Source organism: Cibotium barometz, chromosome 36 (assembly GCF_041138505.1).
Source record: "Cibotium barometz isolate CiBa-2024 chromosome 36, ASM4113850v1, whole genome shotgun sequence".
Taxonomy (NCBI): domain Eukaryota; kingdom Viridiplantae; phylum Streptophyta; class Polypodiopsida; order Cyatheales; family Cibotiaceae; genus Cibotium; species Cibotium barometz.
Window position 1 is genome coordinate 51,245,706 of NC_141081.1, and position 12,742 is coordinate 51,258,447.

Sequence of the window (12,742 nt, forward strand, 5' to 3'; positions counted from 1 at the left end):
TTGATCTGCATTAGGAAAGAGGTAACCAGAATCAGGAAAAACATAAGGGATTTGCTATACCTGAAACTTAAAGATCTGGAAACTGCAGCCAATAAGGAAGATGTGGCTATTCAAGAAGCCGTTCTTGGTACTAGGGCTGAAATTAGGAGAGAAGAGGAGGTAACCCAGAAGCATGTCCTTCTTTTCTTTAGAGACTGGTGGCTGGGAAAGCTGACCTTCCCACTCGTAAGATGTTCAAAATGCTTAAAGTCAAACAAAGTAAGGATGCAATCCCTACACTGTATGATCCCAACCATCTGGACATCACCTCGGAGGAAGGGAAAAGATCAAGAATCTTCTAGTACTTTAACAATATATTTAGTAAAGGGGGAGAGGTGACCAATGACCAACTCAAATGCATAGCTCTCATAGGGCACGCTAGGAAGCCAACCATACCTGACACACTTGCTAAAGAGCTAGAAAACAATATCTCCAAGGAAGAGATTGGCAAGGCCATTGACTGCCTAAAGATAAGGAAAAGCCCGGGGATTGATGGCATGCCTGCTGAATTCTACAAGACGTTCAAGGATCTCTTGCTGTCTCCCTTACTGGTGGTGTGGCAGGAGGCTGTTTCTTTTGGGGCGTTGCCTCGCCAGATCAATGAAGGGTGGATAAAACTTATCCATAAGAAAGGGGAGAAGAATGACTTGAGCAATTGGAGACCGATTACCATGTTAAACTGTGCCTACAAAATATTTGCCAAGGCCCTCAGTCATCTAAAGAATTGGATCAGACAGGAGAAGAAGGGATTCATCAAAGGAAGGTACATTCTGGATGCCATTATCACCTTGTGGGAGGGTTTGGAGTATGCAAAAGAATCTAAACAGGACTACATCTTCTTCAAAATTGACTTTGACAAGGCCCATGATAGGCTTGGTTGGCATTATGTTCTAGAATCCCTTAAACACATGGGTGCAGGTCAGCACTTCATCCAGATGGTGATTACTTTTTGGGAATGCCACGGCTAGGGTGAACGTCAATGGGGTACTCTCTGATGCGTTCTCCCTGACCAAATCTATCAGACAAGGCTGCCCTCTAGCACCCCTCCTCTCTGCTATTGCTGCAGATGGTCTGAACTGGCTGATTAAAGATAGGATGGACAAAGGAAAAATGAATGGTATCTCTCTGCCCAACAATAAACAGATATGCACCCAAATGTTGCTGATGATACTAATGCCATGGTTGCCAATACTGAGATAAGCATTAAGTTCTTTTGGGAGTGCTTGGACATCTACTGCAGGGCTTCTGGCTCAGTTTCATTAACCATAAAAAAATAGGTATTAGGTCCCTTATTGACAAGCCTCCTGATTGGCTCAGTTTCATTAACCATAAAAAAATAGGTATTAGGTCCCTTATTGACAAGCCTCGTGATTGGCTGATTCAAGCTGGCTACCAAGTCTTGGAAGAGGGAGTAATTTTCAGATTATTGGTCATTCCCATGGGATTCAAGGTTACCCTGAAGCAAAGATGGAGGTGGGTGTTAAACAAGGTGGAAGAGAAGCTCACCAGATGGCAAAAAATGCATCTAAACCTAGGGGGCAGAAAGATGGTAATTAACCACTTCATTATCCCTTCTATCATCTACTTTCTTAGCTGCTGGAGACCGCCAAACTCTGATCTTCAGCAGTTCATAAGGTTATGCAGGAACTATCTATGGGGAGGGGACCCCTAGATCAGGAAAATCCCTAAAGTCAGGTGGGAATGGTGCTGCTTGGATACAGGTAAAAGACGTGTCTAATCTGGCTAATAGAATGGCTGCCAAGTGGGTGCTGAGAAGCCTTCTCTCCCCCTCTGAAGACTGGGCCTGGTTGATCACCAGAAAGCTGGAACAATTCCAGCTTAAACAATTCCCTAAGTGGAAGAAGCTCCCCCTGCTCACAATTATGGCGATACTTGGTGAAATCGGCTGGCAGTCAATTGGTCCATTCTCTTTGGTCCACTTGGAATGCTATCAAGACTGACCTTATCCTGTCCAAGAAGCCTAGCTACACATGGGGGGTACACGGGAGAGACTCTATCTGGTGGCCATGCATTCCCCTCCCCCCAATTGATAATGCCCAAGCTGAAGCGGCTTTGAGAATGCACAGGAAAGGAACATGCTGTTGGTGGGATATTTGGGACAGAGACATCAATGCTTGGATGTCCAGAGCTGATCTGATCAGAGATTACAATGTCTCATATGCAGAACTAGACCTTATTGGGATAAGAATCAGATTATGGCACCAATTGGACACTTGGCTGCTTTCGATTAAAGATTTGCCAGTGCACAAAGCTTTCCAATGGAAGAATCAAAAAGGACTTCTCCCTATTCCCCCCAAACAAAGGACGGATCCTATCCATTGCACTCTAAACAAGAGATGGGGAATCCTCCTGGACAGAGTGCAATGGTATCTTCTGTTTGACAAGCTATGGAATAAGTTTGTGGAACCAAAAAAAAGCATGCCTAGCTTGGTTGGTCATGCTCAAAGCTATTTGGACCCAGCTTAAAGCCTTCAGACTGAACATAGGGGATGGGAAGTGCCACAGATGCAAGGAGGTGGAGGATGACACATTTTCATGCATTGCCCTATTGCTAAGAAATGTTTTGAGTCATTGGCCAAGTGCATTCAGCTATGGAATGGCTACCCCCTCGGCTGGAAAAACTTGTTACTTGGAGAAGGCAGCTATGGGCTGTCCTGAGAATAGAAATGTTATGGTGCTTATGGTTAAATAGACTTGATGCCATTTTTAATAGTATGCATACTAACAATTTCAGGCCGAAAGAGAATTTGATTCATGTAGGTGAAAGATGCATACAAAGAAGGTTGAAAGACATGGACTCCAAGCTTCATTGGCTGCTTCTGCAGGGAAAAGCTAAAGGAAAGCAAGTGGATCAGATAACTCAGCAAATTCAGGAAGTGCGAAAGATGAGAGAGGCTGTCATCTCCAAGGATGTGGTGCTCATCAAAGCACTCTATGCCTTTTGAAAGCCACACTCACTAAAAGAGGAAAAAGCGGGTTTCATAGCTAGAGAAACTTCTCAACTAACTCAAAGGCAAGCTGAGGGCTTGCGGATCTGTATGTAATGTGCATAGACTCTGGTCTCCGTACATTTGTCAACATGTTGTAACTTGTCTCCTTCCTTCTTCTTAATATAAACAGCCAGTTTTTTGAAAAAAAAAATGTCAATGAGCACCTAAAACAAAGGTTATTTTGTAACTTTTCACATGGCATTAAAAGCTTTCCTCACATGCATTTTCAAAATGTCCCTTCATAGCTTATTCTTAGGTTATGTGTTTATTTTACACCCCCCCTCTCTCTCTCTCTCTCTCCTTTATTAGCTTTAGATTAGAGTATTCTCTCTCTCTCTCTCTCTCTCTCTCTCTCTCTCTCTCTCTCTCTCTCTCTCTCTCTCTCTCTCTCTCTCTCTCTACTCTCTCTCTATTTGTGTGTGTGTGTGTGTGTGTGTGTGTTCTTTCCTTTTAGCCTACTATTTGGAAGGCAATAATTTATTATATTTAGGTGAGGTAGTTTAATTTTAATGTTGTAAGCCAAGTTCTTTTACTAATATTACATATATTGATAAAAGATAATATATAATACATATGGGCAATTGGCCTACCACAGCGCTCTGCAATTGAAATAAAAAAAACACAAAAGTAGTGTAAATGTGATTTACAAACAATACATATATTTTCACATATAATAAATGAATATTTTATGCTCCAATAGAGTTTAGAATAGAGAGATTAATCAAAATAATTTGAAACATGCTCAAAATTCTTTGAAAGTTACATGTTTGGTTAAACATCCTCTCAATCACAAGAAGTTTTGGGCAATTTCCCACCATAATTCCCACTTTGTGGATTGTGACAATATCATGAGCTTCTATACAGGAGGTACTGAGGTGTGCGGGGACCTCGCAACATTATAATTTCCACTTAATGGACCACGACAACATCATGAGCTTGTGTAGGAAAGGCATTGCATACCTAGCTAGGTGGAGTGTGGGGAGGGGACCGTCGACCTCTTATGTTATTCTACAACTAACCATTTCACAGGTTCAAAGACATCTTCCAGGAAGTGTATGAAGCTGGCTGGAAGTCCAAATATGAGGAAGCTGGTATTTGGTGAGTACTCAAAAACTGCCAGGGCCTTTACATTAATTCTCTTTCATGTGATGTTGGGTGTCTAACTAATCTTTGTACCCTTGCAGGTATGAGCATAGGCTTATTGACGATATGGTATGCCATGAAAAGTGAAGGTGGATATGTGTGGGCTTGCAAAAATTATGATGGTGATGTGCAGAGTGATTTTCTGGCTCAAGGTGAAGCTTGGTGTTTCAGTGCTGTGGTTGGGTCTTCATATCCTGTTTTAGTGTGTTGCTGAAAGTGTGTCGTTGTGACAATAGGTTTTGGATCACTTGGACTTATGACATCAGTACTAGTAAGCCTCTTCATTTTTCAAGGGATATGTGTGTAACCCTTGCAAGCTAAGCCTCGATTGCTCTCTTGTCCCATGCGTTGACTGCTCTCATCTTATGCTTTGTGTTACCCTCTATTCGGTTGGTCTATGTACTTTTGCATTAAGTGGGTTTTGAATTTGTGTAGGTGGCTCCTGATGGCAAGACAATTGAGGCAGAGGCTGCGCACGGGACAGTAACACGACATTACAGGGTTCACCAAAAGGGTGGGGAAACAAGCACCAACAGTATTGCTTCTATTTTTGCCTGATCTCGGGGTCTTGCTCACAGGTAGGTGATCGATTTTGCCTGATCTCGGGGTCTTGCTCACAGGTAGGTGATCGACTCTCCGCTAGGATTTACCTGATTAATGTGTTTCTTGAAAGAGTATCCACGTATGCTTATATTATGTTTACTTCATGTTGTAGGGCACAGGCAGAGCTGAAGGACTTTTGTGAGAAGCTAGAAGCTGCGTGTATTGAGACGGTGGAAGCTGGAAAAATGACCAAGGATTTGGCTCTTCTGATTCATGGCTCCAGGTAAGGGTCTAAACTAACTAATCCTCTACATGGAGGGAGGGGTTCTCTTTCTATTTGCCCATACTCATATCACGAAAATGTCCAGTCTGGTGCATTTCTCTATGCCTACGCTTACCTGCTTTGGTTATGCCAGGGTGTTTAGGGACTAGTATTTGAACACAGAAGAGTTTATTGATGCTGTTGCTAAAGATTTGGCTCAAAAGCTGTCTGCATAAGAAAAGTTTTCACGAGTTCCTTCGCCTGTGGTTATTGTGAAATTGCAAATGATGAATGTGTTATTTTGGGATGTATATAGCTGTTTATGAGATGAGATTCGTGTATCATGGGTATCCGTTTGTGATGTGTCTTCTTAAGTTGTGGTTATTGTGAAATTGCAAAATGAAATTTTTTTTATTTTGGGATCACAGGCTGCATTTCCCCTTGTGGGAAAGCTTTATGTTTCCCTACATTGTTCAACATCATGAGCCTCTCCAGATGAGGCTCCGCATACATAGCTAGGTGCGGTGGGAGTCTGGCCCCGGTCCCCCCCTGCCGGGGCCAGCAGCCCCCTGCCCCCCACCGCACCTAGCTAGGCATGCTATGCCTCGCCTGCAGAAGCTCATGATGTTGTCGTAATCTGCAAAGTGCGAACTGTAGTGGGAAAATGTTTAAAACTTCTTGTGGATGTATCAAGATGTTTATGAAGTGAGATTTGTGTATCTGTTTGTGATGTGTCTGGGTATTTTTTTTTGCAGGTGATGTCCCACAGTTTTGTTTCTGAGGACCTTCAGCAGGTTGTGCTGTGTAGTTTTAGGAATAAAAGGCAGTTGGGGGATTTCAACTTTGTGGCGCCTTTCTCAAGATGCTAAGTGACGAAGAGGTCTGTTTGACATTTTATTGTCCTTGGAAGATCCCCGAGTAAGAACTCCAATAAAATGGTCCTTTTTGGAGTCAGCGGATTTATTGCGAGTGCAGATTAGCTGCTGGTGACATTTACCACAGCTTTTGATTTGAATATAGCATTGCATCTTTCATGCACCTCTTGTTTTTTACAGTACCAAACTTTAGTGTTGTTATGTTGGCTTACCAAATCAGAATTCTAGACACACACACATTCAAACCATTTTTAAGCAGCCTTTTTTGTTTTTGAATTTTGTGAATGTGTACTCGTAGTGTTTATATACATGTGTGTGCGCGTGCACGCTCGCATGTGGAATCTGCACACACTCGCATGCCACAATCCTTGGTCTAAGATCTTCCTTGTTCTGGTGAGGTTGGTTCTCGAGCACTTTCTCCTTCCTCCAATTTCTTTGGTGATCCCAATAGTGCTGGCTCTCGGTTCCGTATAAGTTTGTGCTTGCCATAAGGCTCGAGCCTGAGAGGATTCTTTACACCAGCAGCGAGCGCATAGGCAGTGTATGACAAAAAATATGCTGCTCTAGAGCACTGCTTTTCGGAATAATAACCAAAAATATGTAAGGCAGACCTCTTCTCTATCAATATCACTTTGTCTGTAGACCATGAAAGGGAATGGCCACCCAGGGCCTCTGACATACACTTGAAAAAAAGAATTATTGCTTCCCCATTGTTGCTCATTGTCCCAAGGTATATTAACAATTTGGCATTACATAAGTCTACAATGAAATGGGAAAGACTTGACAATTTACCCAAGCCAGCAACTCTTGCTTCCTTTGGACCTCAAGAGGAAGGTTTCATCTTCAATATCCAACTGCAAAATCATGTAGACAATATTGTTAGATTACGTAAATGGGAATCAGAAGAATCAGAACTCAAAAGCAAGAATTGGAATATCACAAAAGTACACAAATAAGATGCCATTACCTTCATATTCTCATCCTGCTCAAGCAAGTTCTCTTTCCACAATGAGATACTATGTTCTGATGTTTGCTCAGAATGATGTGCCAGAGCTGAGCTTCCAGTGAGATTCATATAGGCTTGTACCTCTTCAAAGACTTTATCATCCACCTCTTGAAAATTACTTGCCTCCTTAAAACACGTAGAAAGTTTCAATGCAGGATTGAACTTGTCTTCTAGGTCCAGCATGGGGTCATGATCTATCATTACTTCCTTGTCCACCTTGCATGATTGAGCTATGAGGCCAAGTGCATAGTCCTCTCTTAGATTGAAAATGCACAATATGTCATTTAGGAAAACATATTCTCCACCTTCTATCTTGAATGATGGAAGGATAGGAACATCATAACTGGAACTATCAAGCTCAATTTTATCAACTGTAACTGCATCTCTTAAAGTCTCTGATTTTAGAGGTACAAGATCAAGTGCTGCAATAGTAGACTTCTCCTCCTCTAGATTAATGCTTTGCTCCTCATCTTGAAGTTCTTCACTCTGCTCACTTGCCAAATCCTCCTCCTTTTCCTCATATTCTTCCAAGTCATGTTCTTGAGCAGACTTTTCAAAAACACCAAGTTCAACATAATGTAAATAAATGGCAAATGCAAAGCTCTCCTCCAATATCCTACAGCCCCTCTTGTGGAGATTGCAGATACCCTTGAAGCAGCCAGGTAGAATATCAAATCTCCTGTTCATATGATACCTCAGCTTATCACTTTGGCATAAGTCCTTGATATGCACAAAAGCCTCATCCTTATTCACAATCCTTCCATCAGCTCTGTCATCTGTCTAAACACCTCAAACTCGTCCTCCAAAAAGTGTTTGTGTTGAGCCACAATGTCAGTCAATTTGAAAGGAGTGTTGAACATCCTGTGAAATGTTGGATACTCCTTTTGGGCATTGGACTTTTGGAGAAACTCAAAAAGCTGTAGGTCTGGTGACTTTTGCTCTTCCAGAGGCTTCCTTGGCTCACCTGATTTGATTACTCCTTTGCTATTGGTATTTTTCCTCTTAGTTGTAATGAAAAATATCATAGCAAAAATAAAAAATAATTCATATTTTCTCATAAAAAGAAGAGTAAATCCAAATATTGCTCACCTGGACCTTCCTCAGCTTTGATAGAGTATCTTGACAGGTCCAATGTTCTCTTGTTGGCGGAGCATTATCCAAAACTGTACATGCACATAAAGAAACACAGAGAGATGAGAAGAAAATAATTATATAATATATCGAAAAAGGTAAGAAAATTCTAGAGATTTAACTGGAAAACGAGATATGCATCGATTCTCATCACAAAATACATCATATCGCAGAATTTGGTGTTAACATACTTTTTTGTTGAAAAATGCGATTTTGATATGTCTTTGCAGCCAGAATCTTGAAATCACGTTTCATTGCGAATTTTCTGTGTATGCTTTTAGAACTCATATGCTAGCCTATGTAGTTCAAGGAAAGGATATACAAGAAAATGCTTTAAGCATGGCTTGTCACAAAATTTGCTAGAAAACACGATATTGTGTATCCCTCATGCAAAACCACCCTATATCGCATTTTCCATCAAAACCCACAAACTTTATTTTGGGAACTACTACACCTCGAGGTTTGACAACGTCGACAAGTGCATGTGTGTGGACTGTCGGCAGTCTTCATAGGTCTTGATCTCTTCCTTATACAACCTGTAGTAGGTTATCCTTGCTTCTGATATCATCTTGAGGAGTAGTTTCCTTCCCTCTGGAGCATTGATTCACACAAAGCTTTCCCAATAGCCAGCCTATCTCTGGAGGCCTGAGCTTGAGCCTGGATGTTTCTTTTTTCCTCTAGGTTAGAGCACATGTTCTATTTGACCTAAACACATAAGAGTTTCTTAGGAGCCAAATGCACCAAAGAAGTTCACACCTAATACTACCCCACATTCTCTGAGAACATCCTACATAATCTCCCAGCAGGACTTGTTGCCAAGTGAGAGGCCCTTTTTTCAAGGGGGCTAGGCAAAGTTCCACTAGCTGAATGAGGGGTTTGTTGGAGAGGGGCACTCAAAAAAGAGATGAATAATGCTTTCCTCTACTCTATGGCATCTCGGGCACCATCCATTGTTCACTCCTATTTTTTTGGTTCTCTGGTTTGTCCAGACGACATGATGAAGAATCATCCATAGTAGAAAGGACTTTTTGGGTTCAATGTGGGCACCCCAGCAGGCTTGAAATTGGGCATGCCATTTCTTCGTGTCCCAGAGAAAGTGCCATTTATCATTGAGTTTGACATTAATGGGGGATTTGAAGCAGGATCTAGGGATTGGCAAAAGGTTGGACGCATCTTTCCACGTGAAGGATCTATGATGCACCTGATAATTAGGTAGCATGAGTCTAGTTTTTTCAGGAGACCAAAGGGAGATCCTTTGGTATAATAGTGCTGCTACTGAGTTAGACAGACCCAATCTGTCTTTTAACTCCTCCGAGGTATACCGTCTATGCTCCTGTCCATGCTAGGATCTGAAGATTTCTATTTAGAGTTGTGTTTCCCTTCATAGCATTCCATGCCTTCCACAGACTTTTCACCAGTGGGCTACCAGAAGCTTTGATGGGGTATTTGTTGTTGCTGAAGAACACGATGATTCTTGGGATGTCTTTTAGATACTTCACTTCCATGACAGAGTATTTGTTTGCAGCAAAAATCCCCCCTCTTCCCTAGGGGACTCCCAACTTTTGAGAATCCATTTGGAGGCCATTCTGTTTTCCATGAAGAACACGGTGATTCTTGGGATGTCTTTTAGATACTTCACTTCCATGAGAGAGTATTTGTTTGCAGCAAAAGTGCCCACTCTTCCCTAGGGGACTCCCAACTTTTGAGAATCCATTTGGAGGCCATTCTATTTTCCAGATCCACAATGTTAGCCACTCCGAGTCCTCCATGTTCTTTCCTTAATATGCATATATCCCATTTAATTAACCTTGGGGATCTTGTACTTGAAAGGGTCCCCGGCCCAGACAAAGTTTATACAAAGCGTGTTCATATCCTTAAGGGCTTTATCCAGAGGTCTCTAGCACGAAAGAAAGAAGGTTGTTGCTGGGATCAGAAAGTGGTTTAGCACCATGATTCTTCCTACGAATGATAGTTGGCAATCCCTCCATCTGTCAAATTTGGCCTTCAGTCTGTTTTGAATCCAGCACCATCTCTGTTTGAACGGATGCCTAGTAGCCTGAATATAGATCCATTAGGGATCACTTTGCAACCCTAATCCAAAATCCAATGCTAAGGGCGGGGGGCGGGGGGGTTTGATTGAAGTCTTAATCCTTGTTTTGTCATGATTGCAGACAAACTAATGGATCAAAGGCAATCAAAGGCAAACTAAGAGGGAAACCCAAATGTGTCTTCAACAAATGGGCTTATACACAATGATGAGGAGTCCATCAAACACTTTTGGCAATGCCTGGAGGTTTTCTCCATAGCATTAAAATATCAAATTTTAATTATGTTGCTCATAATGTATAATTTAAACTTAGGGCTTTACACATTGCAGTAACGCATGCTATTTGAGTTTTTTGTCACCAATCATTTTTTGCCAGGGTGATGATAACACACTGCCAAAACTTCACACATATGGCGTCCCTGCTGGCAGCCTAGTCAGTGCCAAATCTTGGAGGGTTTTGGACGGCATGTACTATGTTCATACATATACATGCATACACACGTGCGTGTTTGTGTTCCCACTCACTGTAACTCCTGTTGAGATATCAAGCTCAACCCATGGTCCACTTGGCTGATTCCCCACCCACATTCATCAGTGGCACGTGGTAGTGGATACGAGGATCTTTGCCAGTGTGATACTACAGCTGGACTTCACCGAGACGGGTCTACCTTACCGAGAGTGATGGCACACTTATCTTGCCAACTCACTCACTATAGCGGTTTCACATTGACCGTTGTACATACCACTACATATGTTGTAGTCTCTTTATGTTTGTAGACTTCTTATCTATCATGGTGGTGATGTGAAGAAGAAGAAGATTTCAGTCTCCTTTCTTGTGTACTCTATTCTAGGGTTTTGTGTGTGTGTGTGTGCTTGCAAGAGCTCAAGCTCTCTCCTTCTCGATCTCTTTTCATGGTATTAGAGCCTGATGTGTGGCTAAGGAGCTGTGAGTAGCAAGCACGAGCAGTGGAAGAAGCGGTCTAGGGCAAGAGCTTCATCATCTCTTTCCCCTTGTGCCCTACTACACCATAGGCGGTGGTCATCCGGGAGTCATCGGCAAGAAGCTCGGATTGAGGAGCTTCCTTCACAAGCGTGTGCGACTTGGTGTTGTGCTCAAATCCTTTAGGTCTAAAATTTTACGGGTGTTTTCGCATTTCGGGCACTTTTGGACCTCCGTTTTTGCGTTGGAGTGCGCTCGCGTGCTCTCGAGTTTGTTTCGGGTTTTTGCAGGTTTCTGATTTTCAAAGTGCAGACATCAGATTTAAGCATACAGATAGTGTACACGCTGCATAAGAGTATTGCAGGTGTTATTTGGTGTATGTATGCATATTGTGGTGATTGGCAGTGACATACTGCGTGTTTTGGGTACCGCTGGTGGCAGACAAATAGAGTACATTGTGTAGGTTTCTGACTATTTGCAAAAATGGCTAACAATGATGGACTTAACCAGGTTGTCAGTGATGAGAAGTTGGATAAAAACTTCCATGCTTGGAAGTTCAGAATGACCAACTTCTTGATGGGTAAAGGTTACTGGGAGTACATTGATGGTGACCAAGAGGATGCACCAGAACTACCTGAGGGAGAATGCTACTGCTGCGCAGGTTAAGGCATTCAAGGGCTAGAATCAAGGAGCAAGGAACGTGATGTACTGGCTATCTGTTAGTATACATGATAGCATGATTGGGCATATTCAGGATGCCGTTTCACCAAAGCAGGCTTAGGACAGGTTAGTATCGTTTGATACAACTAATATAAAGGCAAGGAAGTTGCAGTTGAAGAATGACCTGAATACAGTTAAGAAGGAGAACCTGTCAATCAATGACTACACCCTGAAGATAAAAAGTATATGTGAATCTCTCGTCTCTATTGGTGTTACAGTTGAGGATGATGACAAGGTTGAGGTATGCTTGCGTGGCTTGACGCTTGCGTACAAGCAGTTTAAGACCTCTATTCAGACTCGGGAAAACATTCCCAGTTTTGCAGGTTTGATTCCCTTGCTGGTTGTTGAGGAAAAGAGTCTTGATGAAGAACCATCTTCTTCACAAAACAGAAATAACTCTGAGCAGGTCTTCTCAAATAGAGGTAGAGGTAGAGGACGTGGTGTAGGTCAAGGACAAGGTCGTGGCCACAACAGTAGTCAAATGATGCACACGGATCGAGCACACGTGGACGTGGACGTGGACAGTTTAGAGGCAGGGGGAGAGGTTGCAGAAATTTCTAGAGAAATAATGCAGAAAATGATAACAGAGAATTATGGGGTTGTGGAGGAACATGTCACTTTGAACATGACTGTCCCATCAAGAAATCAGGGTGGTAGAAGACGACAAAACAATTATGCATCTACTAGCAGAAATAATGACGATAATGAAAGGCTGTTTGTTATGCAACATGTTTTGAACTCTATGTTTGCTGATGTGGCCTCATGTAAGGAAGATGTATGGTATGTGGACTCAGGCGCATCGAACCAGATGACGAGTCATGGTGAGTGGTTCAAGCAGATGAAAGATCTTGAAAGACCAGGATATGTAGAGACAAGGGATGACACAGCCCATCCTATTGCTCATGTTGGAGATGTGCCATTGTCTATGCAGGATGGCAAGGTGAAGTATCTTGCTGATGTATTGCATGTTCCCTAGATTACTAAAAATCTGGTTTCTGTTGGCCAAATGGTTGAACAAGGTTTGT

The 12,742-nt window shown here is 42.3% G+C and overlaps 1 pseudogene across 1 annotated transcript; it reads left to right on the forward strand.

The window, feature by feature from the left end:
• The first annotated feature begins 2,497 nt into the window (after window positions 1-2,497).
• Window positions 2,498-6,113, forward strand: LOC147618031 (isocitrate dehydrogenase [NADP]-like; annotated as a pseudogene). Its single transcript, XR_015262202.1, has 9 exons — window positions 2,498-2,734; window positions 2,886-2,975; window positions 3,915-3,925; window positions 4,080-4,148; window positions 4,235-4,345; window positions 4,430-4,464; window positions 4,629-4,771; window positions 4,909-5,239; window positions 5,754-6,113. The product of XR_015262202.1 is annotated as an isocitrate dehydrogenase [NADP]-like (transcript).
• The last annotated feature ends 6,629 nt before the right edge of the window (window positions 6,114-12,742 follow it).